General features: G+C 42.9%; 1 long non-coding RNA gene across 2 annotated transcripts in view; it reads left to right on the top strand.

Moving 5' to 3' along the window:
* Positions 1-27,109, top strand: part of LOC138283428 (uncharacterized) — a 524,738-nt gene that overhangs the window by 268,238 nt on the left and 229,391 nt on the right. Inside the window, exons 3-4 of one of the 2 annotated variants that reach the window (XR_011201255.1) lie at positions 23,473-23,605; positions 24,602-24,727. This is a non-coding gene — a long non-coding RNA (uncharacterized lncRNA). Of the gene's footprint in view, positions 1-23,472; positions 23,606-24,601; positions 25,066-27,109 lie in introns of those variants that run through there. The other variant, XR_011201254.1, reaches the window with a different exon arrangement.

Here is a 27,109-nt window from a genome sequence, read left to right on the forward strand (position 1 = left end):
ACGTTCCCGACTCCAAGGATAATGTATGCCTAGGTAGAAGCTTGTAAACTGTTGTTTTTGATTGGACAATTTGAAGCTAACCTATGAACTCTCCAATGGAAGCCCTACTGGATTCGAACTATTGTCTATTTAAACCAGGTACACAAGAAGAAGGGGCCATCTTATTCTTCGCAGCCCATACCCGCCATTTTGCAGGACATTACAGCCAACTGCGATGCCATTTTGATGCTTTCTCTAATCGAGAGAAAGAGACTTTAAGAAATTCTCGCCCTAGAGACTTTAACTTTGATTTGCCCCTTTGCATGAAGTAGTAGTTTTGTCCTTTTAGCTTGCCGCTGTGAGGCAATTGCCCCGTCCACCCTGCCCCTTTTGCCCCGTCCCATGCTGATCGAAACCGGTACCCATGCTGATCGAAACCGGTACCTGTGAGACGAAGACTTCCTTGAATGCTGATTGAATTTGGTAAATATGAAAGGAAAATGTACAATTGCATTGTGTATCTTTTTAGGTAACCAACTGCTGATTTTGTTGAGAGCCCTAGTTAGGAGTTTTCCAAATTAATGTTGCTAAATTGTTTTTGCATGAAATCCCACATGCCGATGCTAATTTGAGGTTAGATGAGGATTCATTTGTTGCACGATGCAATTTGAGACCTTGTTATGCTGACTAATGTATGCAATTAGCTCATTACAGATTATAGTTTTAGTGGTTTGCGTTGCTATGATCGAATGCATTGTTATTCAAATGCTGCATAGATTGCATCTTTTCCGTCGTTATGGACAGCTATTAATGTTCATTTACATATATCATTTGGTGTTGAGACACATCTATATTGTGCTAGCTTTGTTAATATAGGGAAATAAATGCATTAACTTTGAATAAACTGGTGTGGTTATTTATGACCGAAAGGTCATAGTTCGCCGATATGTTTTCTGGATTAATTGTGAAGTGTTATGTTGATCAGGGCATTGCTTATGTTCGTTATTGATTATTGATTTTGATTAAATTGATTAATGTAAGGGCGAGGAGTGTCCCACTTAGCCAAAAGATTCATCGACCTAAGAGCGTCCGAAATACAGGTAATTTAGTAGATCGGTAACGCTCTATCAAGGGGCATATTTAAAAGCCCCTTGAGCCACCTTGTGCCACCCTATGTAGCTTTTCCCTCACGCTGTATTTACAAAGTGGCGCAATGCTTGCATTGTGCCACTTTGCAACCCCTTTGCACCACATTATGCCTGCATCAGTCAGAATGTATGCGAGGGGGAGCATTCCAATACAACATTTCACTGAACCATTTTTTCTGGCATTTTTAACGCCTGCTCATAGCAGAAGTCAAATGATGCTGTTATTTTAATCAATGGGCCTCCCTGTGCTTTGCTGGACTAGCGTCAACATTTATTACGCTAGTGCAGCAAAGCGTCACAATAGTGTAACATTTTTTGATGCTATTGTCCCAACGACCGCCATGGTGCACCGTATTTTAAATATGGCGCTGCCATGGTGTTGTTAGGTGGGGCAGGGGCGACTCAAGAAAAGTGGCAGGTCGGACCGATGAACCACTTTCTTGTAAATATGCCCCTAAGTTTTTACATGCTGGGTTCTATCTCTAATAATATGCTAATGTATTTGATGTTATCTAAAGCGACTGTGATATGCTTCCCAGATGTCTCTGTAGTTTGAAGACGTTTTATTAAATAGATTTCGAGTAAAAACTAAAATAAAGCATTCTCACCTACTGACGTGGAAGTTCTATTTCCATTAGCTAGAAGAGAGGCCAAAGAAAAAAGTATATATTTAATGGTTCCTAGAAATTGTAGATGCCTATAACTAGTTAATTGCCAAATCCGCTTTAAATCCTCTCGAGAACTGTGTAATTGACAATAACTTCAACCTTTAGTTGCAAGGAGGATTTAGCTCAAACTGTAGTAGAACAGATCATTCAATCGTAGTTAGATTGCTGTCCGATTAATATCTGTGTCAAGAATTCAATCCTAAATCTCCCTGTATATAGTTAGATCACTATCAGTCCCTGCATTAACCGGCGAGTCACGAGGCTTTGACAAGGAAAGAGTGGAGAATCTAGAAAATAAAGTACTGGCGACTGGGACAGACTAGCGCTCTATCTAACACATAGATGGGATCTTCCAAGAACAGAAGTTCACGTCAAGGTTATTACTGGTAGATCATGTTTAACTGCACTACCCGCAGACCTGGTTCCTGGTGATGATTCATTGTTGGATTAGCTATCCGCGTCTGCTTAGGTTGAACATCAGATCGCAAGCCCTCTCTTTTCTTGTATTTCTCCTTCCTTGCTTTCTCGTGTCCTTTGCCTAATTCCCCTCTTTGCCTTGTTCTTGCTTGATGTTTGTTTGCTGTTGACTCCATCCTGCTGCCTTAGCGTGACCCCGAATCTTGAACCCGAGGTGAGGAATTTTTATATAACAGTTATAATGAGTTATGTTTTGCTAAAGGGCGACATATGAGTAATAAGTCCAAGAAATGTATGCCAGCAAATTGTGTACAAAATTATTTTTCATTTCAGCCGCATTTTATTTGGAAGCCCATCCTTAATAACTCCAAGTAGACTTCTGGTATTTCTTCCTCAATGGACCCTTTGGAACTGGTATTTTATCTTGCACATTACCTCCCGTCCCTCCCTCGCCTTCCTTTTAAACCAATGAGGCCTCCCGCCTCCCCCCTAGACCCTCCCTTCCCCTTTTAAACCCCCCCCCCACCCTTACCTCCTCCTGTTTCTTTCGTCTAGCCCACGCTAGACGTTTTTTCTTTCCCTTACCTGCATGGCGGGGCCTGGAGGACTTCGTTGAAGGTGCTCCTCGGGGTGCGGAGCTCCACGAGGAGTACGGCAGCTGATCGCGTTTGAAGGCGAGCAGCTGGGCTGCTCAGAACTACGCGGAATGAGGGCCGGCCGACGGGGTCGACCGGCCCTTTGTGGCTGGGGCTTTCATTTCCGGGTTACCACGCTGCTGAGCAGCGAGGAGCTGCGGGATGGAGATTTTTGGGCTGAGATGCCAGGAATCGTTTATTGTTTTGCCAGGAATGTTTGACCTTTTTGGGGATTGGTTTATTTCTAGGAGGCAGGTCCTATTCGCTATATATGGGGAGTGATTTGGGATGTAAGGCAGTGTTTATTGGATAGTCATGCCGAAGGTTCAGGCAAAGAGGCGTAGGATTTTCTCATCTTCCTTCTCTGAGGAGGAGGCTGCTGCTGGAGTTTCCACTCCTGGGGGCTCACAGTTACAGGATAGGGGCACTCCCCTCATGTCCAGGGAGGAGGTGCAGGAGATGATTGAAGTGGCTGTTACCAGGGCTCTTCAAGTAGGGGTGACCAGGACTGGTCACTCTAAGATTTCTCATTCATCGGCTGCTACAAGGAAGTCCTCGTCAGACAGTGAGGGTGATGAGGCTCCATCTACGTCATCTGGGGGTAAATATGTATCCAGAGAGGATATGTGGGAGGTGATGGCACATGTTCGGGACAATTTGGGTTTCCCAGTGTTTTATCCTTCAAGCTCGGATTCTCACTTATTTCCTCAATATCAGACCCCTTCCAAGTTTGCCATGCCTTTCCAGGGACCTGTGAAGGATATTGTGTTTCGTGAATGGAAAGATGTGGAAAAAGCTCAGGTTCCACGATTCCTGCAGAAACTGTATTTACTTGAGGGTGAGGAGGTATTACCTCCTTCGGTCCGCCTGGATTCAATTTTAGCTACCCTGATTGGTAAAACGGCGGTAAATCCGGAGGATTGTGTGCCTACGGATACCACGGATCGTAAAGTGGATTCAGGTCTTAAAAGGGCATTTGCCGGTGAGAATCTGGCACTAAGGGCAGGTATATATTCTGCTTATGCGGCTCAGTCGTTGGTGCAAGACTTTGATAAGCTGGCGGTGGCTGTTCAGGAAGGTGCAGAATGTTCAGAGCTCCTGGCTGTTATGGAGCAACAGGCCAGATTGTTGGCGGATATTTCTTCAGATGTGGTCCGTACTTCAGCGCTGGCCTCTGGGGCTTTGATTGGGGCTCGTAGGTCCCTCTGGTTACGTTCCTGGAAGGCTGACCCAGGGGAGAAGGCGGCCTTGCTGAGACTGCCGTTTGAAGGTCGTAACTTGTTTGGAAAGCAATTGCCATCCATGCTTTCCAAGGCGTTTAAGGAACGGAAACATGCCTTACCTTATAAAGGGGGATCTACTTCTAATAAAGGGTGGAAGAAGCATTCCCGATCTTCTCCGAATAGGGAGGCCAAATCCTTTTTATTTAGGAAACAGCGTTTTCAGCCGCGTTTTTCTCCTAAGAAGGCTGCTCCTGCGAACCGGCCTGGCATAGGGCCGGTTGGGGGAAGGCTGAGTCACTTTCTTTCAGCTTGGGAGGAAAGTATCAACGTTCGTTGGGTGCTAGACATTGTGGCCAATGGTTATGTCATCGATTTTGTGAGGGTTCCTCCAGATTCAGGGGTGCGTCCCACCCCTCTGCCTTCAGGGGGGTCAAGGAGAAGGGCATTATTGAACGGAGTAAGGGACTTGTTGGTCAAGGGGGCCATTTCCCGCGTTCCACTGAAAGAAAGGGGTCAGGGAACTTATTCGGTCCTCTTTCTTGTGCAGAAAGTTTCAGGGGGTTTTCGACCAGTGCTCAATCTAAAGGAGGTGAATACTTGGATCAGGACAGTGCATTTCCGCATGCTGTCTCTTCAGACTATCTTTCCATTGGTCAGGCAAGGGGACTTTCTTGTGTCGCTGGACCTGCAGGATGCTTACCTGCACGTGCCTGTGGCAAGATCTTCTCAGAGGTTCCTGAGGTTTGCCGTGGATCAAGAACACTACCAGTTTTGCGTTCTTCCTTTCGGTCTGAAATCTTCTCCTCGGATTTTCACAAAGGTGCTGGCCCCCCTGGTGGCTTTGCTACATTCAGAAGGGGTGTTTATTCATCCATATCTGGACGACATTTTAATTCATGCCCAGTTACGGGTCCTGTTGCAGAGACAGGTGGACCAAGTTCTGGGGGTCCTGCAAAACCACGGGTTTTTAATCAATTGGGAGAAATCAGATTTAGTTCCGTCCCAGGATCTGGTTTTTCTGGGGGCTCGCTTTCAGACTCTTCTAGGCTTGGTATCGGTATCAGAGAAGAGGTTGGGTGTACTCCAGGCCTTGGTCAAGAAGGTTGTATTACTGACTGCGCCACGAGCTCTTCTTTGGTTGCGACTGCAGGGTCATTTGGCATCTATGATATTTCTGGTTCCTTGGGCGCGTTTCCATCTCCTGTGCTTGATGACGTGGTTCTTGAAAAGGTGGACTCCGGGGTCCGGTTCTCTGAAGGACAGGGTTCCGGGGTCCAGATTGATTCGCAGGGAGTTGCAATGGTGGTTGGATGCAGATCATCTTCGGGTAGGGGTTCCTTTGTCTCCTCTGAGGCCCGTGGTGGTGACTACGGATGCCAGCCTCTCCGGTTGGGGTGCGTGGATAGGGTCGGCTCAGGTTCAGGGGTTTTGGTCCCCTCAGGAGGCGAGTCGGTCATCAAATTGGCGCGAATTGAGAGCGGTCTTTCTCGCTCTGGTCCATTTCCAGGGGTCCCTGAGGGGGACGGCGGTTCTTATTCGGACGGACAACTTAGTGGCCAAAGCTTATGTCAACCGACAAAGAGGGACCAGGTCAAGGGCTCTGTTCAGTCTTGCCAGGGAGATTTTTGTGTGGGCTCAGGAGTGGGTTCCTTCTCTCAGGGCTATGTACATTCGGGGGTGGTCAATGTTCGGGCGGATCTTCTGAGCAGGGTGATTCCTTCGTCTCAACTTTTCTCCCTCCGGAAGTCTCTGTTTCTGCATCTGGTTCGGCTTTGGGGGCTTCCAGTGTTGGATGTGTTTGCGTCCGCAGAAAATGCGAAGTTGGATCGCTTCTGCTCCCGGTTTCGGTGTCCCCAGGCCTGGGAGGTGGACGGGATGTCATGTCCTTGGCCGAGGGGTCTGTTGTATGCATTCCCTCCGTTTCAACTTCTCAGGGCTTTTCTGTTGAGGGTGAGGGATCTGGGCTCCAGGGTTATCCTGATTGCACCTCTTTGGCCGCGAGCAAATTGGTTCCCGTTGTTAAGGCTGATGGCAGAAGGGAGGATGTGGCCTCTGCCTCTTTGTCCATCCCCCCTGGAGTTTCCCTGCCTCTCAGTGGTGTCGTTGAGGAGGTTGCACTTGACGGCCTGGAAGTTGAACGGCGGGGCTTGACGGGTCTGGGGGTACCTGTAGCGTTGAGTTCTACATTATTGGCTTCCAGGCGGCGTTCCACTTTACTTTCCTATGGTAGACAGTGGCGGGTTTTTTCTTCTTGGTGTTTGAATCATGAGTTGGATCCTACCTGCGCGTCTATCTTTGAAGTGATGCAGTTCCTACAGGACGGCGCACAATTGGGTTTGTCAGTAGCATCTCTGAGGGTACAGTGGGCGGCGATTCAGGCATTCAGAGGTCCGTGGCGAAATCTTCAAGATGAAGGGCACCTGATGCCTAGATTCTTTCAGGGTCTGGTTAATTTGTTTCCTCGCCCAGTACGTTCCTTTCCTTCCTGGGATCTTTCTTTGGTTTTGGATGTTTTGACAGAGGCCCCATTTGAGCCACTGGGGGACTGTGATTTACGCCATCTGTCTTTGAAGACGTTCTTTTTGGTAGCCATTACTTCGGCTCGTCGGTTAGGGGAGATGGGGGCATTGGCCTGTTCCTTTCCTTTTTGTAAGGTTTTTCCCGATCGGGTAGTTCTGGTTCCGGTTCCTTCCTTTATTCCGAAGGTCAATTCTTCATTCCATTCCCGTCAGGAGGTTATCCTTCCTTCATTTTGTCCTGATCCCTCCTCAAAGGAAGAGGTCCGTTTGCATTCGTTGGATGTACGCAGGGCTTTATTGGAGTACCTGCGGGTGGTGGCTTCTTTTCGTAAGGGGGATTCGCTTTTTGTGAATTTCGGTCCGGCACGTAAAGGTGAGAAACCTTCCACGGCTTCCTTGAGTCGGTGGGTGAGATCTTTGATTCTGTTGGCCTATTCCTTGAAAGGGGTAGTGCCGCCTCAAGGGATTCAGGGTCAGTCTACCAGAGGTATGGTGGCTACAATGGCAGAACTACAAGGGACCTCCGTGGTGGAAATTTGCAGGGCCGCCACTTGGGCTTCACCTTTGACGTTTGTGCGTCATTATCGGCTATCGGACTTGGGTAGTTTGGAGTCGGTATTGGGTCACCGGGTCTTATCCTCTATGAGGTAATAGGGGTAGGGTGTTTTGGTGTCCTTGGGGCAGGATATGAATAAAGGTTCTTGCAACTCAGTGTCCGTCTCCTGTGTTTTTCTTGCTATGTCTCATTGGTTTAAAAGGAAGGCGAGGGAGGGACGGGAGGTAATGCGTCCATTTTCTTACGATAATGGCATTACTCCTAGTCCTACTCCCTCGCCTTCCTTTTCCGTTCCCTCCCGCCCTCCCGGTACGGACTGTCCGAGTTGCTGCTTGGGCTTGGTTTTTGTACAGGAGGAGGTAAGGGTGGGGGGGGGGGTTTAAAAGGGGAAGGGAGGGTCTAGGGGGGAGACGGGAGGCCTCATTGGTTTAAAAGGAAGGTGAGGGAGTAGGACTAGGAGTAATGCCATTATCGTAAGAAAATGGACGCATTAAACATTTGTCATAGCTTGTTCTGGTTTCTTACATCATTAATACAACTACAACAAAGGTTGTCATTTTTTATTGTATTTTTTATTATATGTGTGTATTGTTCTGTACACTAACTTTAACAAATAAGTATATAGAATGACATTTTAAAAACGTTAACACTAAACAGTTGTGCATCACTTTCAAATACATTTTTACAGATTACATATAAAGTGGTCTTACATTTTACACCTAAGCTTGTCATGGTAAGTATGAACACTTATTGGATTTTCAGGATACAATATTCTGAAAGGAGTCGCCTGGACAGGAAAATTGCCTCCAAGAGGATGCAACTAACACCTCTTCTTCTGTGCAGTCACCCTTACCTCACAAAGAAGGATCGAATGAATCAACAGCATGCATAACATAATTCATTCTGAACTGTCTGAGAGCATGGAAAGATAAATAATAAAAAAGAAAGTAAAGCAAGAATTAAAGATAGGGCCCAGAGGTGTAATGAGTTATTCGATTTCATCTTTACTCTTTCTTCTCTCAAATCCATTCAATGTCTCTTCCAGTGAGACAATGGATAAGTTAGGTACTGGTTAAGGGGGTATGAGTCCTTTCCAAGCAGTGCCCACAATCCATGTCAGGATGAGCCATAAAGAGTCACTAAATTAACCTGTGCTTAACTCTCTATAGCATGCCACAAACACAGTCAGGCTTAATTAAAGACAATGTGTAAAGTACATATGCAGCACACAAACAGTAACAAAGCGAAAAACAACACAACAAAATCCCACATTAATTTTAGAAAAATAGATGAACAGTCAGTAAATTATTTGCCAAAAAATTTACAAAAATACAATCAGTAAAATGATTGAAGCTTTTAAAGGTTTTAGTGAAATCTAGTGGCTAAAAGATCAAAGTGTCAACCTTTGACATATAGTGGTGCAGGACCGAGACAAAGTCTAAAGGTATGGCTGTCAGCAATGGAGCACAGTCTGGATATAAGAAGTGGACTGAGCTAGAGGAGGAGTTGTTGTTCTCAAAGATCCACTGGACAAAACCATGGTGATTATTTTTTCTGTTCAGACTTGTGGCTTGATTTAGAAGTTGGTGGAGTGGAATACTTCATCACAAAAGTGAGTCACTTCAGGATGGCTCAAGGTGCACTTTAAAAGTTGTTGGAGCTTTTAGTCTTACAGTAGTTATGACAGAGTCAGCAAACTTGCCCTTTGAGTCACTCGGTAGATCCTGGGTCCCAGCCGGAAAGAAGGTCTGAAGCAGCAGAGCAGTCCTCTTGAAGGAGCAGGGCTGCTCTAAGTACACAGCAGGCCTCACAAAGCAGGTCCAAACTCTGAGAGTCTTCTGCAGGTCCAATTGTGAATTGAGGAATGAGTCTGAGGGTCCTAGGTTTATACCTGATACCAGCTTTGAAGTGGAAGAAACACTGAGGGACAGATTTAGCACTACTAACGCCAACATGTGTGCACCGTATCTAAGATACAGTGCACCATGGCGGTAGTTAGGGAACTAGAGTAAAAAATGTTGATGCTAGTTCAGAGCTTTGCAGGATTGCAGTAAAAAATGTTGAGGCTTATCCTGTAAAGCCCATTGAGGCCCATTATGAATAATGTTGTGCCTCCTTTTAACGCCTGCTCTGAGCATGCGTTAAAAGTGCTGAAAAAAATGACAAGATCGTTAAGAGATGATCTCAGCCGTAATAGAATAACTAGGGATAGTGTTAGAGCTATGTCCCTTGATCATTCTGTGGGCATTTTCTGTTTCAGACAATGCAAGGCATGCAAATACAGTAGCAATTGCCTTAAAGTATTTGGGGAAAATGGGCACTGGACTTATCAAATTCGAGGACATTTTAATTGTAATACAGATTTCTGTGTTTATTGTTTGATGTGCCCCTGTGGGAAACTGTATGTGGGTAGCACAATAGACAAGGCTAAAAAGAGGGTTCTTGAACACATTTGTGCGATTCGCAATTTTGATCGAACATACCCAGTGGCAAGACATTTCCATGACAAACACAATGAGGATGAGAGGCTGCTGAGTTTTGCAGTCATTGATCAGATTAAACCCAGTATCAGGGGAGGTAACGGAGAGAGGAAGATGAGGATTTTGGAATCAAAACTGATTATCAGACTCAACACCCTGAGCCCTGGTGGTTTGAATTCAAGTGAGGAGATGAATGTGCATTTAGGTTAATTGAAGCTGCTGGATATGTATATTTTTGTCAGTTATCTTAATCATATTTTATTTATATTTAGTGGGTTTTTTATGGTAATTTTGTGATAGATGTGACACTGTGAGTGGTGTTTTGATCCGTGGTAGGTAGTAAGAGACACATATTTGCACACATACATACAAATTGTTTTGAATATCAACATAGGGCTGTCAGGGTACATTCATATACTAATGTGTATTTATGTGTTCAGGAATACAATGCTATCCGATAAATACTATCTTTTACAGTTTTGGATCACCTTTTGATATCAACATTTAAATATTTAAATATTTAATATGGAGGTCAGTTAAATGATTATAATCAATTAATGGTCAATAAGTGTAATTAATGTGGATATTTTAGGAATATAATGGCATCCAGTATATACTATGTCTTTAAAATTGTTCTGGACCATTTGGGATATTAATAATATTTCATATTTAATATTTAATATGTAATATGGAAGCTATTTAAATGACTATAAGGAATATAATTAATTTATGTTTAAAGTGAGCAAATATTGTGGACAATTTTGTAACTATAAGATTACTTTTAGTATTGTTGATGGGTTATTCTGGACATTCCACGATGGGGCTGACATTTGCACATTGCGGGATAGTCCTGCAACCTGGTAGTCCTTCTTTTATTTTTATCCTTACGTGTATGCTAGTAGTGGTATATAGTTGGGATGTGAGACACTCTCAAGTGTTACGTGATCAAGGCTACGGCTGAAACGGGTTGTACTGGGAGGAAGCATTGGTGAATAAAGCACTTTTGGACTTCCATGTGGTGTCCGGGAACTCTCTGTATGTAACAGAAGAATTGTTGGCAATATATATATATATATATATATATATATACATACATATATGTATACATTGATCTATTTAATTATATATATGGTTTTTAGTGAATTTGAATTTCTAAGTTTTTTTTTATTTATATATATATATATATATATATACATATATATGTATACATATATATGAATACATTGATCTATTTAATTATATATATATATATATAAGACCTTAGAGTCCTAACTATAACTACCTACTGGCTATCCCAGTAGGATATATATATATATATATATGTATATATATATATATATATATATATATATATATATACACACACACATATTTATATTTTCCATTTAAAACAAAGGTTACAGAAACTTTACAGTTAGAAAATAGAATTTTTAAAAAACATAGACATTCACTCATTCACTTAAAAAAACAAAGGTTACAGGGACGTTAGAGTTAGGTTCTGAATTTACTAGCACAGAACCTTAGAAATTGACCAGTTATAGTTATTTCATTATAACTTGTTCCCTAAGGCATGCACAGTTTTTTATGAACAATTTTGCAACAAATGTTACAGTGATATTATCAGTGTTGCTATAAAAGATGTCACGAGTGCTGTAATATCTAGGGTAATTAGCAGGGCATGGCAAGGGTGCAGCCATCTTAGGACTTGGCTTCAGCTGAGTCCCACAAAAAAAGTTAAAAAAAGAAACGGGGCATAGTTGGGTCACCCTGACCCCTTAGCTCCGGTACTGGGGTGGTGCATCAGTGCTGCTCAGTGTGAGTGATCCTGGTGAAGTGGTGCACACACCACCAAACTTGCCCCACAGCACCTGACACTTCAGCATGGCTTAGCCCTTGCTGGGCCTCCCACCTGCTGCCAGCATGAGGTGGTGGTGGCGCTGCATCCAAAAAGATTTGTGTTGTCACCTCTGACTCAGTAAAGATAGGGCAAAGCTGCATCCCTTCTACGATGCCCTCATGCAGTACAGGTGGTGGTCTTGCTCTCTACTTCTGCCATAGTGACTGGAGAAGGATGGAATGGTAACTCAAGTTGGGTGGGAAAGTTGAGAAACAGAAGGAGGACGGACAGAGGATAGGCCAGGAAAGGTATAAGGATTAAACAAAAACAAAGTACAAAAAAGTCACCAAAACATCAAATAAACACAGGAAAAATTAGACAATAACAAAATATGAATGGAAATGTTGAGGTTTAGCTTAGGAAGGATCAGATGGGGATGGATTGGGATAGAGTGCAGCTAGCAAGGACAGGGAAACAGTAGCAGACAAAAAAAATTGCCCATTCCCTTGTGCTCCACATGTGCTGTTTGCACTTATTTTTCAGTGCGGATTGCACTACAAGCATGAGAAAACACCGGATGAGTATTCTTCTGCTCATTCACAGAGTTAAGCAGAAACTCATAGATTTTTTTTTTAGCCCCATTGAATTTCCCAGAGGAAAACTCTGTGAGTTCCGCATAGGCTTAGTCCTGGAGCAATGCAGCAGAATTATCATTAAAATACAGCAAGCACTGCAATAGCAAAAAACAATCTCTGCTGATGTACAGTGCAAGATGGATGCTAACCAAACTGTGCGAGTAGACCAATAGGACTGCAAGCTGGGTTTGTGCACTACCCGCATTTTGAGCATAAGACCCAAAAATGTTATCATCTCTTCCAGGGAAGTAGGATTCTACTGATGTATCCTTTATTGATGCACTAGAGTGCCTCCATGCTACTTTAGAAATTGGGCTATTCACTCATATTTGTTTGCTGCAACATTTCCTCAAGAAAGCCAACATCCAATATCCAAAAAGATGAATGTAGTCAATCAGCCAAAAAACTTGCTTTATTGATGTTACACCCAGTGTTGCCAATAAATGGGAAATCTGGGGCTGAGCTAAATTGTTGGGCTAGCAAGGTAGTACTCCATGTGTGCCTGATGCACCACTTGCCTGCTCTCTGGGTTACTCTACCCAACAATGATCATTCCTATGCACAGGCTATGCTTGTGAATGGACATCACATCTGCCATTATCATGTCCCTTATAATCCCTTGATGACGAGTAATCAAATTGAACTTTGTTGACTGAAAAATAATTTCCAGATTCTGGTCCATTTTCCTCTCCCCTAGATTCTATCTCAGTACCTGATCCTGCCTCAGAGCTGACTTCCATAACTCAAGTTAAGGCCTGGGCATCAGTCATTCACTGAGATGCTATCTCTGCTTACTGGCTAAAACCTTCTTTCTAAAATAGTGTCCTCTGTAGAAGGCAGAATTATTCTTCGAAGTCAGTCAGTGAGTGTGTGTGCCTGTGAGATGTGTGCAACAGTAAATAAACACAAAATTACTTATCTTTTGCACTGAAGCTGCAGATTCTCCAAAGACACCAAGAAAAGAAAAGCAAAAGACACAGTATCACTCTACCTAGCCAAATACCAAATACTACAGCATACCTTTGTCATGGTTTATGAAAATGTTTATTGCTGGGTAAACTGCGAGCCTTTGTCAGAATAAAACCAATTTCCTGAAGCCAAATATTTATATTTGAGCTCAAGAAGCACACATTTACATAGAACCACCTACAACTTTGTGGGCAGGCATGCTACTTTGTGAAAAAATACAGTGCTATTACTGGGGTCACTGGAATTATGTGGCAGGAGAGCGCCCAGTTATGGGATAGGATTGACTAAATTATGCTGCAATAAAAGGCACTTATGTGGTATAAAGCATCAAATTTTCAATAGTATTAAATCATTAGTTTGTGGTTTAAAAAATGCTCCTACTGCCTAGACAAAGGTTTCACCTCATTAAGACCATTATAACAACTAAATATAGAAATAAGAAACTGAAAGATGAGCACACATTTAAAAAAAATAAACAATGTGGGGCCAAAAGGGAGTTTGGTCCATATGCCAGGATCACCAATCCCTGATCATTTCACTATTGTGTTTTGCTCCTGAGGGCAAGATCGCGTTCCCCCAGGGAAAAACACTTTTTTCTGAATAATATCTACCAAGTGGGGATTGGCTCATTTACCATGAGTGCCAACCTCAAAAACTCAGGTCCCTGGTAGCCTCATCAGTTTTCTGGCTGTCTATTGTGGCACAACTGCGATCCACAGCAGGAAACAATTCCAGGAAGGCAGTGCTGGAAAGGGGAGACTTCCCCTCAAACAAGGCATCCCTGAAACCTGGGGAGGCTGTTTTCTGCATTTATTACCCACTAGGGTAGGAGAGAGTACTCACTTGCTGCTGCTTGCTGCACTGGTGGGGAATATGTGAGACTAGTGTGCCTCACAGCACTCTGATGAAATAGATGGGCAAGAGGAGTGGTGAGGGAGGTACAGAACACCAAAAGATACGTTTAAGCCCTCTCCAGTGTCGGTCATTGGCTGACAGACGCACTAGGGAGGGAGTGTGGGTGTTGCCCATTAGTCAACATCCGCACTCAAGAGGTTTACAGTAGCCTGACCAACCTAGTAACTATATGCAGTTTCAAAAGCCAAAGCAAGAAAGATAACGGTTGCTGGGAGAGAACAAATAGAGCATGAGTTCTAAGATTGACAGGCACAATTAGTTACCTCAATGAATTGAGGGCTTGACTTAGATCTTGACCGTCATGCCACCAAGCCACATCAGCAGCAGACTCAAGAAGACTACTAAGTCAACGGTCTTCCGCCCGCCATATTTAGATGTATTGCTTCTGAGCCAAAGGCCACCAGGATGAAGTGCTCTTCCTAGCCATCAGGCAGGCGGGCTCGTGCCGGCCATATTTAAATGTTACAGCTGGACAGGCCGTGTACTGTTGGCAGTTTGTTATGGAGAGAGGACATTGCTGGACCCAATGGACATCGGACAACGCCAGTGGCCATGGAATAGAGGTAAGTCACACACATACACTCTAACTTTCACATATGTGTCTCCCTGTATCACACACAACACAACCACAACAAGCAACACACTCACCTAGACAAACACATGCACACACAAGCACAACTACACGCATCACAACAGTGACCACCAGACAAAAACAATTACCTGGGTTATGCACACAGCAATAAAACACACAACGCAACATACACAACAACATCCATGCCATATGTAAGTAGCACTACACCTCCCTACAACTCAACCAGGAAATCGCATCACACACACACATGTACATGTACTGACTCACACACACAAAACAAGCACAACTTGACAGGTATAGGTCCCCTTGCAATGTGCACACATTGACACAGCTGACAAGTGTGGATATACTGTCATTGTGGTGACAGCATTTATTTGGCAATGAATTCTGATGCCATAATGACAGTGGTGTATGTGTCCGATATGTGTCGTGTACCAGTGAGCCTCTCTCCATGTCTGACCCACCTGTGTCTCCGACATATTCATGTTTCAGTGAATTAAAAACATTATGGAACTTGTATATGTCTGTAATTATCCTGTGCCCATCTGCAGTGACCCTCCAATGTACACAGCCAGTGCAGGTTGCCTACCTTCTTGTCCAGTGACAGGAGAGGGTCATGTTTTCTCTAGGGTCCCATAGGAGCAGCTACAGAGGGTTCTGTTCAGTTGTGTCCAGACAGAAACGGGATTGATATCGGAAGAAAATATGAGTTTTCACCCACTTTCTCTCTAAATCCACCAAGTAAGAAGTGGAAGTCGGACTGCCATTTTACTTGGCAGTATGGCACATCCAAGTCTGCTTGGCAGTAAATGTGGCTGGAGTCTCATCCTCAGGCACACTCTCCTATGACGCTGTTGACATTGATGGGAATGTTTGGTGGAGTCGGCAGGACTCGGGTAAGTTAAAGTCTATGTGTCCACCAACATCTAAATACAGCAGGCGGACCATCATGGTGATGGATGGGTTTTCATTCAGAAAACAGATGGTGGGATAGTTACCACCAACATAGAAATCAGGCCCTCAGTATTTCCGAGGTGAGCTGTAGTTTATAGGATTGTAAGTGAAGATCCGACACTAAAGGGTCTAAGGGATAAGAATTGTGCTCATTGTTCTCATCAGATGATATGCAGCCTCTCACCTTGTCTTGTAGACAAGGATCTGTATAATTTATATGGTACAGTCATTATTAGCTGATTTTAAATCCCTTTCATATGCAATGTATAAAGACACCAACTGAACAGGCTTACTACAAACAATGAAGAAGCAGGTAGAAGGGCTATAATATAGAGCATGTATTGTGTCAGTGCATCCCTCTTATCATCAGGTAGACTACAAAGTATTGGCTCTGTGGATACCTTTCCTCAGAGTATGTCTGCTTGGGGAGCAGCCTGCAGATAAAGTCTGCAATAACTTTCAACAAAGAAAGGAAGCTTACCTGTATTATCCAGGATCAGGCGAGGCCCATCTTCACTGCTAGGTTGTGTTCCAGCAGCTATTATGAGATCAGTTCTCTCTTGCTGACAAAAGACCCATGGAACAAGAGACTCATATGTAGTTCAAGCGTCTTGAACTACAGCGCCAAAGTTATGGAGTTTATGTGGTTTTCTGGAGGGGAAAACCTACTTTGCGCCAACGAGATGCAAGGTAGGCATTCCCGTTCAGAAAAGGAAGATATGGCCTTTGGGCAAAATTTATCCCGCTGTGCTAAAGTCCAGCACTGGGGGATGGGGACCCTAAATAATGGCACTAAGCTTGCTTAGTGCCATTATTTAATGCCTGGGTCTGGGCAGGTGTAAGGGGATCTGTAGGCATATTTCCATGGTCAGAGACCATGGAAATTGCCCACAGATGTCCTTCCCTGTCCCCAGGGACACCCCACCATTCCCCCCCCTCACCAGGAGGACACCTAAGGATGGGGGACCCATCCCAGGTAAGTACAGGTGAGTATTTTTTTTTTTTACACAACACAGCTCGGGCCCCCTGCAGGGCGCTGGCCCCAATGGCCATGGCCAGCGGACATTTGTCCCCTGGGCATGGCCATTGGGGTGGTGGGCATGGCTCATATCTTTACGAAGAAAGGAGCCATGTCCATGGGGGGGTTGTCCGTCCTTTCCAAGGAGGCTAACAGGGCATTAGTGTCGGCCAACGCCATTCCATAAATATGGCGCCCGGCCGGCGTCTTGGAATGGCGCTATACTTTTTGACGCAAGCCTGCACTAACGCAGGTTTGCCTCAAAAAGTATAAATAGGGGCCTAAGGGCCTGATTTATAAAAGTTAGCGCTGCCTTTGCATCACTGTTTGACGCAGAAAGAGGCGCAAACGTACAAAATATATTGTGCAAATTTGCACTGCTTTTTGCGTCAAACAATTGACACAAAGGCGGCACTAACTTTTCATAAATCAGGCCCTTAGTTTAGGGCGCTGGAACTTTCTTTTTTTTCCTGTGGTGGTTGCTTACTAAAAACTCATGTTCTTTCCCAAGCCAGTTGAGATGTTCTGTTCTTTCAATCCTCCCTAAGCCAGGCTTTATGAAATGCTTTCACAATAATCTCTCTGCGTTACGTCATTGACATTGATGATGTCACAGTTGTGGCAATGCGAGTGTTAGCACTCCAAGTTCATGGTCTATGCAATCCAACCTTGGAGAGCCTGGCCATGGTAAGTGCATGTTGTGATCCGTGGTTTTCTGCTGCATGAAGCTATGTGGGACACATTCCCTAATAACCTTATTACTAGAAAGGAGGTAGGCACAGCAGAATAGATAACTCTTCAGCCATAGTAAGTCTGCATGCAGGTGATAGTTTTTGGCTTGCAAAATTGTTAAAATAATATTTGTTACACGAATACAGGCAATACACATGATATTTTGGCCTTTGAAAGTTTAATTTGCCCACCAGCACTTCATCAGACCTAAAACAAATTATGTTATACTAGGTTACATAATGATATAGGCCGATAGCCCTTTTAAAAGCTACAGTTGAAATATTACTATTTATTCATGCTATGAGTGATTTACCTTAAAAGAAGGCTGTAACTCTCCACACAAAATTGTTTCTTCCTTTTAACTGTAGAAATTTAAAGACACTGACATTATTTCCGATAGTGATATTACCATGTACTTGACAGCCATCAGATTACAATGAGATGAATGTTTATAAAATAAAGTAAACTGCACTCCAAATAAGAAACATGTAGGAAAGCACGATTTCACAAATTGAAATGCAGCCATAAAGTATATTTACTTTATATTGAAATACAAAGTGCATGAGATATTTTATTGATGAAAGATAAATATTTTATGGTATGAAATTACAAATGTATTAGCAAACAACGATTATGACCCAGCAGCCCAAAAGAAACACAAGCCCGGTATTAACAAAATTGGACATACCTTCTTTATTGATATATGGTGAGACCATAAGAAGCCAAATAACAAGCCTCTAGGGCCCTAATTTATACTTTTTTTGCAGCGCATTACCGTAATTTTTTTACGCAAAAGTGGCGCAAACTTACAAAATACAGTTGTATTTTGTAAGTTTGCGCCACTTTTGCGTCAATAAATGATACTAATGTGGCGCAAAAAAAGTATAAATCAGGGCCTAGGTATACCCAGGAGTGACAGCTCCACGTCACATTTTTTAAATAGCTATGGATAAAGTAATCGAGTCCTATTTAAGCTAACTATAATTGTATTGTATGTTAATGTCCTGAATATCTGCCAAATAACTAGCCTTCCTGACCATAGGCTGAATAACACTACCATATACATTCTGTAATATTGCTATACATACAGTATGGCTACTGAAGTGCTAGGCATTTAAAACTGAAAGCAAATAGCCAGGTAATGCATCTCCATATGCACATTCTTCAGTATATCTTTTTGGCTCTTACAGGTGCTAGCTTTCAACAGCCATTTAACTGCTGGGCTGTGCACGAAGGCTCTTAATATGCCAAATCACTAAAATGTTGGCCATTTATATAGTGAGATGAGGACATGATAATTAAAAATGGCCCTGTCAGAAACTGTGTTGTTGGCTGAGCAGGGTGTAAGCCCTTCTCAGTAACGTCCACATTTACCATCAGTGTGAAACAACTAAAGTCACTAAATAACCTGTGCTTACACCATGTGGTAGCTTGGCACAAAGGTAGTCAGGCCTAACTTAGAGGCAACATATTAAGTATTTATGCAGCACCCACACATTAATAGAGTGAAAAAACAACACAAGAAAACTCCTACACCTATTTAGAAAAATAGAGCAAATTTTAAAATATTATTTGACACTAAAACATCAAAAATTCAATCAGTAGAACAAGAGAAACACACTTTCAATGATTCAAGGAAAGTATAGTGCTTAAAAACATAATGTGCCACTCATGGTTATCTGGTCTTGCAAGACCAGGTGACACTCACAAATTTCACAAAGATACAGAGACCAGAAAAGCTACCTTCTGAAGTCCACGGCAAAGAGTTCCGTTTGTGGGATAGGCTGGGAGGAGCACGAAAAGCTTTGCAGGTGGACATTGCTGTAGTGTAGTGAGAAGGCTGGGAATCATGAAGAGTCGTCACTGTAGTGCCAAGATCATGTCATCATTACGGATGGTTGCTAGTGATGATTCACATTGGCAGGCACTGCGGGCTGTCAATGCTGTATCGCTAAGTACAAATCTTACGTTGCCAGTTGGTGATGGAGGTGGCTGTAGCGTAAAGAGTCGGGTTCACTGGGACCTTGCGATGGAGGTCAGTGCAGGAGGCAAGATCTTGGTGCAAACAGACCTCTTGATGGTCACAAAGAGACCTCAGTGCAAAGTACTGGAAGGAATTCCCCCTCATGGTAATTAGCCATGCTATACAAGTCCTGTTTGATTGATTGAGCCTAAAGCTTCAGAATGTCTAATTTCCTTCAATGAGGAATTCAACTGGTGCCACGCCATGGGCCCAGGTCCTGAGGAGCATGTCTTAAGGATCAGGAACTCACTCTGGCATAACTCAGAAGGGCTCAGGCAGGTCGAGGCAGAAGGTCAGCTGGGAAGATGCAGGGAGTCCTCTGGAGCTAGCTATTTCCCTGTAGCTCTAACTGGAGAACAGTCAGCTGAACCTTGGAGTCACTTCTGCCTGGGATGAAAGGTGCAAGTCCAACCTTTCTTCTCAGTCAGCAGACCAGGCCTCAAGCAGGTGGGCAGCAATGTGTCCTTCCTCTGTAGAACCCACAGGGTCAGAAGTGTACTGAAGAGTGGGTCTGAGGGTCCTATTTTTGTACCTGGTGCTTTCTTTTAAGTTAGAGAACCTTCTGGAGGCTTCCCCTTACAGATGTATTGTCACCTCATGAAGGAGGTTTCACTTGCTGCAACATTTCCTCAGCATTTTCTTCAGATTTACCTTATATGGGAAAAAGCAGGAAAGTTTTACAGTCTCTTAAATCTTCTTCAGAGATTACCTTGATCTCGGATCAATCTTTCATGTTTCCTTTGATGGAAACTTTAATATCTCTGCTTGACATGGCTCAATCTAGTTCCCCTCATTCAGTATCATCCACGCTTCTGCCCTCAAAGTCGTCTTTTTCATCTTTGGCAAATAAGAGACACAAAAGGATCCTCCTTCTCCTCCGAAGTCTACATCTCCTATTTCTCTGGATACTGTTTTAGAGGAAATTAGAGCCCTGAGATCATTTATTGAGGAAACCAACACTCGCATTCAAAATCTGAATGACAAGTGGTCTTCTATGGAATCTCGACTAAGGTTGGTTGAACACAATGTCAATGCCATACAGGAGTCCGCTTCTAAAATTGCTTCTTTGGCAAAGGAAGTTTCAATACTAAAAAAACAGGCTGAAGATCTTGAAAACAGGAATAGATGCAATAACCTATGTTTGTATGGTCTTTCCGAAGGTATTGAGGGTGGAGATCCAGTTTCTTTCTTCACTTCATTTCTTCCAAATCTGTTGGATTTACCTTAATCTTCTACCTTAAGTGTTCAATGAGCCCATAGACTGGGTGTTGAAAAATGGGTTATTTATAAGGGCAGGTAAGTACTTACGCTTAGCAATAGGCCACTAACCTCCACTTAGGTCCCGTTAGGTCTCAGTAAATTAAACCTAGCTCAAACCTTGGTAGCTTGGCAACGAGCGAAAAGGCTTAATTTAGTGGACAAAGCGTAAAGCATTCAAATATCACAAAACAGTAATTAAATAAAACACAGGAAACAGTTTAAAAATCCAAAATCAATTTATAACAATAGGAAATATTTTTAGCTTTAATATGAAACCAACACTAATAAAAAGTCGGATAAGGGGAACCGGAGATATGAATTTTTAAAGAATTATTGCTTTCTAGCGCATAGAAACAAAAAGTGGCAATCTGGTCATCTGGTCGCACCTCGACCAGGGCAAAGTCAAAGCTTAAGGCTGACCGCGGGAGGCCTCAGTCAAAAGTTTACCTTAGGACTTAGTTGTTTTTCTGGAGATATTCTTCAGCGGGACGAACCTGCCAGTCCAATCTGACCTTCTGGAACTCTTCCTCAGACACGCATTGCGGGAGACCTCGGTGGGGATTTTTACCTTCAGACTTAGTCGTTTTCTCGAGGTGAAAATCCTTCGACCGAGGCAAACCTGAATCTTGATCCAACATAGTTGGAGCCCTCTTCAGATACACTGCCTGGCAGGTCCCGGTCAACTTACTACATTCGGAATTGGTCATTTTTTGGGAGATTTTCTTCACCGGGATGAACCTGCAAGTCAGGCCGGGTCGCGGTTGAGGCAAGCTGGCTAGAGTTGCTGCGGCGTGTCAGTCCCTCTATGGAGCTTTTTTCCAAAAGTTCTCCAAACTTCTGAATCTTCTTCCAGATGTTCTTTTAAGGTTCTTTTGATGTTCACAGTTCACCCCAAGGTTCCAGAAGCTCTGAGATGCTCCTTGAGGGTGCGGACTACAACTCCCACATTGCACCTGGCGCAAACTCATTTTTGGCTACTGGAAAGTGGTCAGCTGGTTGGTTTCTTCGGGAGTTGGTGTAGGGGACTCTGGTTAGCAAGTTTTCACCTGTAGCAAACAGGGAGTCCCTCCTTGAACCAGTTGAAGCCAGGCAAAGACTTCTTGTGGTGAAGCCCAAGTGTGCAGCTGGTGCAGTCCTCCAGAGTGCAGTGTCCAGGTGCAGGCCAGTGGTCCTGCAGGGCAGTCCTTCTTCTGTAGTTCTCCCTGGTAGGGATCTGGTAGGGAACTGAGGTGTGGGTGCAGGTCTGCCAGTTTTATCTTTGCTCCTGGGTGAAAAACAGGGGAGTCCTGGTTCTCCAATCAGGGGCAGGGTCCTTCCCCCTGTGATGACCACTTCCTGGGAAGTATGGCAAAAATCAATCCCAAGGAGCAACATTCCTCAAAAATCCATCATGGCTGAAAGTGATTGTTGGAGGTCACATCTGGCTGAGCCCACACACTGGTGTGGCTAAAAGTCCTAAACACACCCATCTCCTTCCCTCTCCTAATTTAATCAAGGGGGCACCTAATTGTCTGGGTTTGCAGGATGTGAGGATGTTGTTGGGTTGCTCCAAATGTGCTTCCCTGCCTTTGAAGACCAGTTTGGCAGCCCTCTCCCTTCCTCCTTTCCCATCCGCTGAGGGGAGATCTCCTCCCCCCAGGCACATCTCTTTGTGTTGAGCCAGGCCACTTCACACCTCATCAAGGCAGCCTGGCCAGGCTGCCAGATGCTGACCAATCAGAGCAAAGCTGCAAAAGCACTGCAGGGCTGAAGTGGGCAACATTTCAGGTAAAGTTAAAAACTCTTTACCTGAACAAGTTATATTAAATCCAACAACTGGAAGTTGTGGGATTTATTATAACAATTCATTTGATACCAAACTTGTTGTATCTGTTACTTAAGGGGACTTTTAAAATTAAAATAAAGTCTCCCCATTCTAGCATATGGAGTTAATTCACTGCAATGAGGGAAAAACTAATTTGCCTGTTTTACCTCACCAGGGCTTATAAAACTATTTGTATAGGGTCCCTCCTTATAGTTACATGGCACCCAGTCCTAGGGGCACATAGGACACACCTTAGGAGTGACTTATATGTAAAAATAAGGTAGTTGAAGACTTCAAAACTACTTTAATTCCAAAGTTGAATTTGCATATAACTTTAATTTAAAATCAGGCAGCAAGGCAGGCCTGCCTTTAAAATGACACTGGGCACCTCAGCAGTGCTCTACCCATGCTAGGGTCTCTAAACCTACATGCCCTACCATATACTAGGGACTTATAGGTAGGTTGACTTAGCCAATTATAATTAGCCTAATTAGCATATTGATTTAACACAGAGCACAGGCCCTGGGACTGGTTAGCAGTACCCAGGGCACCATCAGAGTCAGGAAAACACCAGCAAAAAGTGAAAAATGGGGGCAAAAAATGTTAGGGGACCTCTGCAATCAGCCCTGTTCTCTCACACTGGGACCCCGTCTTACTTCTATTTCTGCGTCAACAAGACCCTGAGGTGTAATTATTCTATTTATGAAGTTCACGGATCTTCTACAAGTTTTAAATACAGCCAAAATTAAACAAAAAACACTTATCTAGTCTGGTGCAAAACTGTTTTTGACCCAAGGTGTGTCTACAGCTACTGCTAAATGAAGAAAAGACTTCCTTGAACGTTGTCCTGCATTACGTTCATTGGGTGCAAGATATGGTTTGTTTCATCCTTGCATTTTCGCAGTGACATTACAGAAAAACACATTCTCTTTGAAGATCCTGCGGACCTTAGAAAATGCATTCATTTTCACTCAAAGGATCTGATGGATGTTGCTGGATCCAACGCTTCAGGAAAAATTAAACATTGACTCCAAATGTTTTTGCCTTTCATTAATTAAGATATACTAGTGTTTATTGTTAGTTTAATTCATATCTATTCTCTTCACAGAATTGTCGTAGTCATCTATATCTCTGTTTACCATTTGTTCTCATGTGAAATTCCGTGTGGCCCGCTCCTTCGTATTGGTTGTGCTGTCTCCTGTGCATTACAACTCCCTGTTTTCTTCTTGTCTACCATTGAGGTACGTCAATCAGTCGTCATTTGACATGTACTGTCTTCTTTTTCTGCACTTGCTTCCTTACCCTTTTTTCCTTCCTTTTTTCCTGTCTTTTTTTCTCTATCTTCTTTTTCATATGCCTGAAAGTCTTTTTGTCTAGGCTTACAAGTCGTATTTTATGAATGGTTGTTTAGCTTTATATTTATTTCTTGTTGGTTATATTCAGAGTGATATATTAGAATGTGAAAGGTTTTGTTTAACCTGTGAAAAGGCAGATAATATTATCTCATCTTGCCTCTTATAACCCAGATTTGGTACTTCTGCAAGAACCTCACCTTACATAAATTGAAGCATTAAAACTGAAAAGTAATTGGATGAGATCAGTCTTTTAGTTCTATGCCTTTTCTCAGAATCATAGTTCTAGTTTTTCTCATTATACGTATATTTTATTGTATTTACTAACCTGGTTTTCAAATATAGATTTGTATTCCCCTTTCCCCTTTTCACCCAAATTTGTCCTTTTACAACATAAAATGTTAACAGCTTTTACCTTGTATATCGCTTATGAACTTTGTCGTTTTATTGCTTTTTGTGATATTGACTGTTGTTTGAACTTCAGATCGCATAATAAAGATTATTAAGCTAAAAAAAATACATATCTTTGGGTACAATGGTCTACAGTGGCTTACTGGTTAAGTGTTTCACCGAATATAGGTTCCGCCTCGTAAAGTTTAGGAGTTTTGGAAATAATTTTGCCATAACTGGCTATATATACGGTGGGGCTCACAAACAGGCCCTCACCTACAGCATCGTGTTCACAATAGCTCAAACAAGCACAAATGCAATCAGTTACTTCTTGACTAACTCGTGCCCCAAAGAATCAATTCTATTTTCACTTCTAGCTGCTTTGTAACCGGATGTCTACTGTTGGGAATACGTTTATTATGCTGACCTTTCCTTCACAAAAGGTCATGCCCGCGCTCTGTATTCTCACATTCCTTTGTTTTTTCATCACTGTAGGTGTCTGTGTGCACTTCATGACATGAAACCAGTCAACCAGTTTTGTCTTCCGGCTCGTATGAAGGTTCCTGCGCATCCATTGAGAAATACTGAGATATCGGTCGTGCCACTGCTTATAGTCTCATGGTAAAGATATACAAAATATTAAACATGTTCACCCTCCATATTTATTACTATTACGAAAAACATATATGTTTCCCAAAGCAATGTTTATTATTTTATAGAAAATCATTTATACTTCCTAGTGAATAGCTATATGTTTGCAGTACCATGAAAGGCGAATGTTTGCACAAGGCACAACATGAGTGATGAGAACTCTCCATCAGGGGCCACAGTAATGACAATTATTTCTCACCTGACATGGAGGTATATCTTGTTTTCGTGGGTATTCAATAAATGGTGATAGTTTGTAAGCCAAAAAGCTGTTTAGCTTTGTACTCATTATGCACACTTTTAGTGGTTGGCTTTCCTGCAGTTATTGGAAATCTATTTGTGAAAAAGTATCCCAGCAATGTTTTTCCGAACCAGCAGTCTTACAGACCTGTATAAGCATAACAAAGTAAAACTGCTCCTGCAGTATTAGTTTTTTAGCTTTCTTTTGTAACATCTCAAGACATTTTGCATGAAAAATGTATTTTTTCCTGTACCGTGCTTGGAAAATATGGTCTTCTCTTCAAAAATGCAATATTGAGGGAAATGGCTTGGGCGAGGAGCTGGTACCTGACTTTCCCTAAAGCTTCGAACCGCCCTTCTCAGTAATGTCATAATTTAACAATGGGAAATCACTATCTCCCTCACGCATGTTGGTGTGAAGACCTGTGAAGACGTGCGCGAGTCCACCCTACATTTGTGCAACTAACATTTCGAGATGGCTGTGAGAGATGGCCTCTGTCTAGAATCAATGCTGCAGAATGGGCAGAGCTTCTGCGAAACTAAATCTTCAACCACGTGTTGAAGGCCTCCATCTACCTGCTATTTGCTGAAGCTACTGTAACCTCGGTTGGAGATACCACTCAATAGACGAGCACATCCACCGTGCATGAATGGAAAAATCTGTGGAAGCCTGGAGGCTGTTTGTTGTGGAAGAGATGCTCCTCCGTTGCTCATTTTGTTAGGAGAACACACCCTCACTTTTCTGACATGCTAGGATTTGGAGTTAGGATTTTTCATGGCCCCGATAAGCACCATGGAGTTGCGGCCATACTGACAAGTACTCAAGACAAGATCCATTTTGTGGTCAGTGACCAGCTCATACTGGGATGACTGGGCACGTATGGATGTTGTCACAGTTTTACTCACTCCCCAACAAGTACCCATCATTCAACCCCTACCTAACTTCATCACACTAATTAACCTGCAATTAGACTCCGTCATTTCGTACTACTGGTGAACATATATTGCAAGCTTGCTGATTGTCTTGAGAGGAAAACTGTTTGGATTTACTCTGTTTATTGCCTACTTGTACCGTCCTCACCTATAGTATCCAGGAGGTTAAGGATACCAGTGCTTGAAAGCAAAGAGAACAGCTCTAAGTAGCCCAGCAGAATATACACCGTCCTCAATGTGGTCACATGAAGGGTTATATGAATACGACTGATGAGCGGACATAAGCATGGAAAACCTTGCTGAACTACTACATAACTCGGAACGGACGTGACTATTTCCATAGAAAACTGAGGATGAGGATAGTCTGTTATGGTGCTGCCACCACATGCCTCAAACAAGACAGGTGAGACTGCGCCAGCTCACAGAGGCGGTGATGGAAAGTAGATAAAATGGATCATCGACTCCCTAAGCACCCTGTTGCCACCAGCATTCTTTAAGAAACACTGACTTTATACTTGCTAAAAGTGTTAAGTACAATGCATTCCTCCATTACTTACATATTTGTAAATTATGAATGAAGATACAGCCGTGGAAGTGAAATGTATTTGAGCTAACGGTGATTTGTTTTAGACCAGAGTCCTCAAACAAATATCGAGCAGCAGTGGAACATGAGCAAGAAACAAGGTCTGTTCCTACACGAACATCACACCATGTACTTCTCCACTGGTGTCTTACATGATGCTAACAAAAAAACAGGAAACGTTTGGTCCTGTGTTCCCTGCTTCAAACATTTCATACTTCAGGCACATACTGTTAAAACTTGCAGCAATGCTTTTCACCATAAATGGAAAGAAAAAGAAACTTAAGAACCCAAGTAAAGGGAGAATTGTTAAAAGTGGTCATGGAGGTGATGGACATCTTACAACCTCAAGGCTGCAGGAAAGGACTGAGTGAACAGTCAATCACAGATGACTCTATGAGAAGGAATATCACTTTGTTTGGTGTATACATGGTACTTTTACTCCCATTTATTGTTTCCTTACATGTGTCAACCTGCTGTCAAATGTCGTGGCAAGTGAAATCTAGGAGGGTGTAATCTCAGGCCATGCCCTAATTCTCCAACAATTTGCCATGGGACTCATTATTCCCATAGTGAAGAAGTGCTATGAATATTTTTAAATA

This window comes from Pleurodeles waltl, chromosome 3_1 (assembly GCF_031143425.1).
Source record: "Pleurodeles waltl isolate 20211129_DDA chromosome 3_1, aPleWal1.hap1.20221129, whole genome shotgun sequence".
NCBI classification, from domain to species: Eukaryota; Metazoa; Chordata; class Amphibia; order Caudata; family Salamandridae; genus Pleurodeles; species Pleurodeles waltl.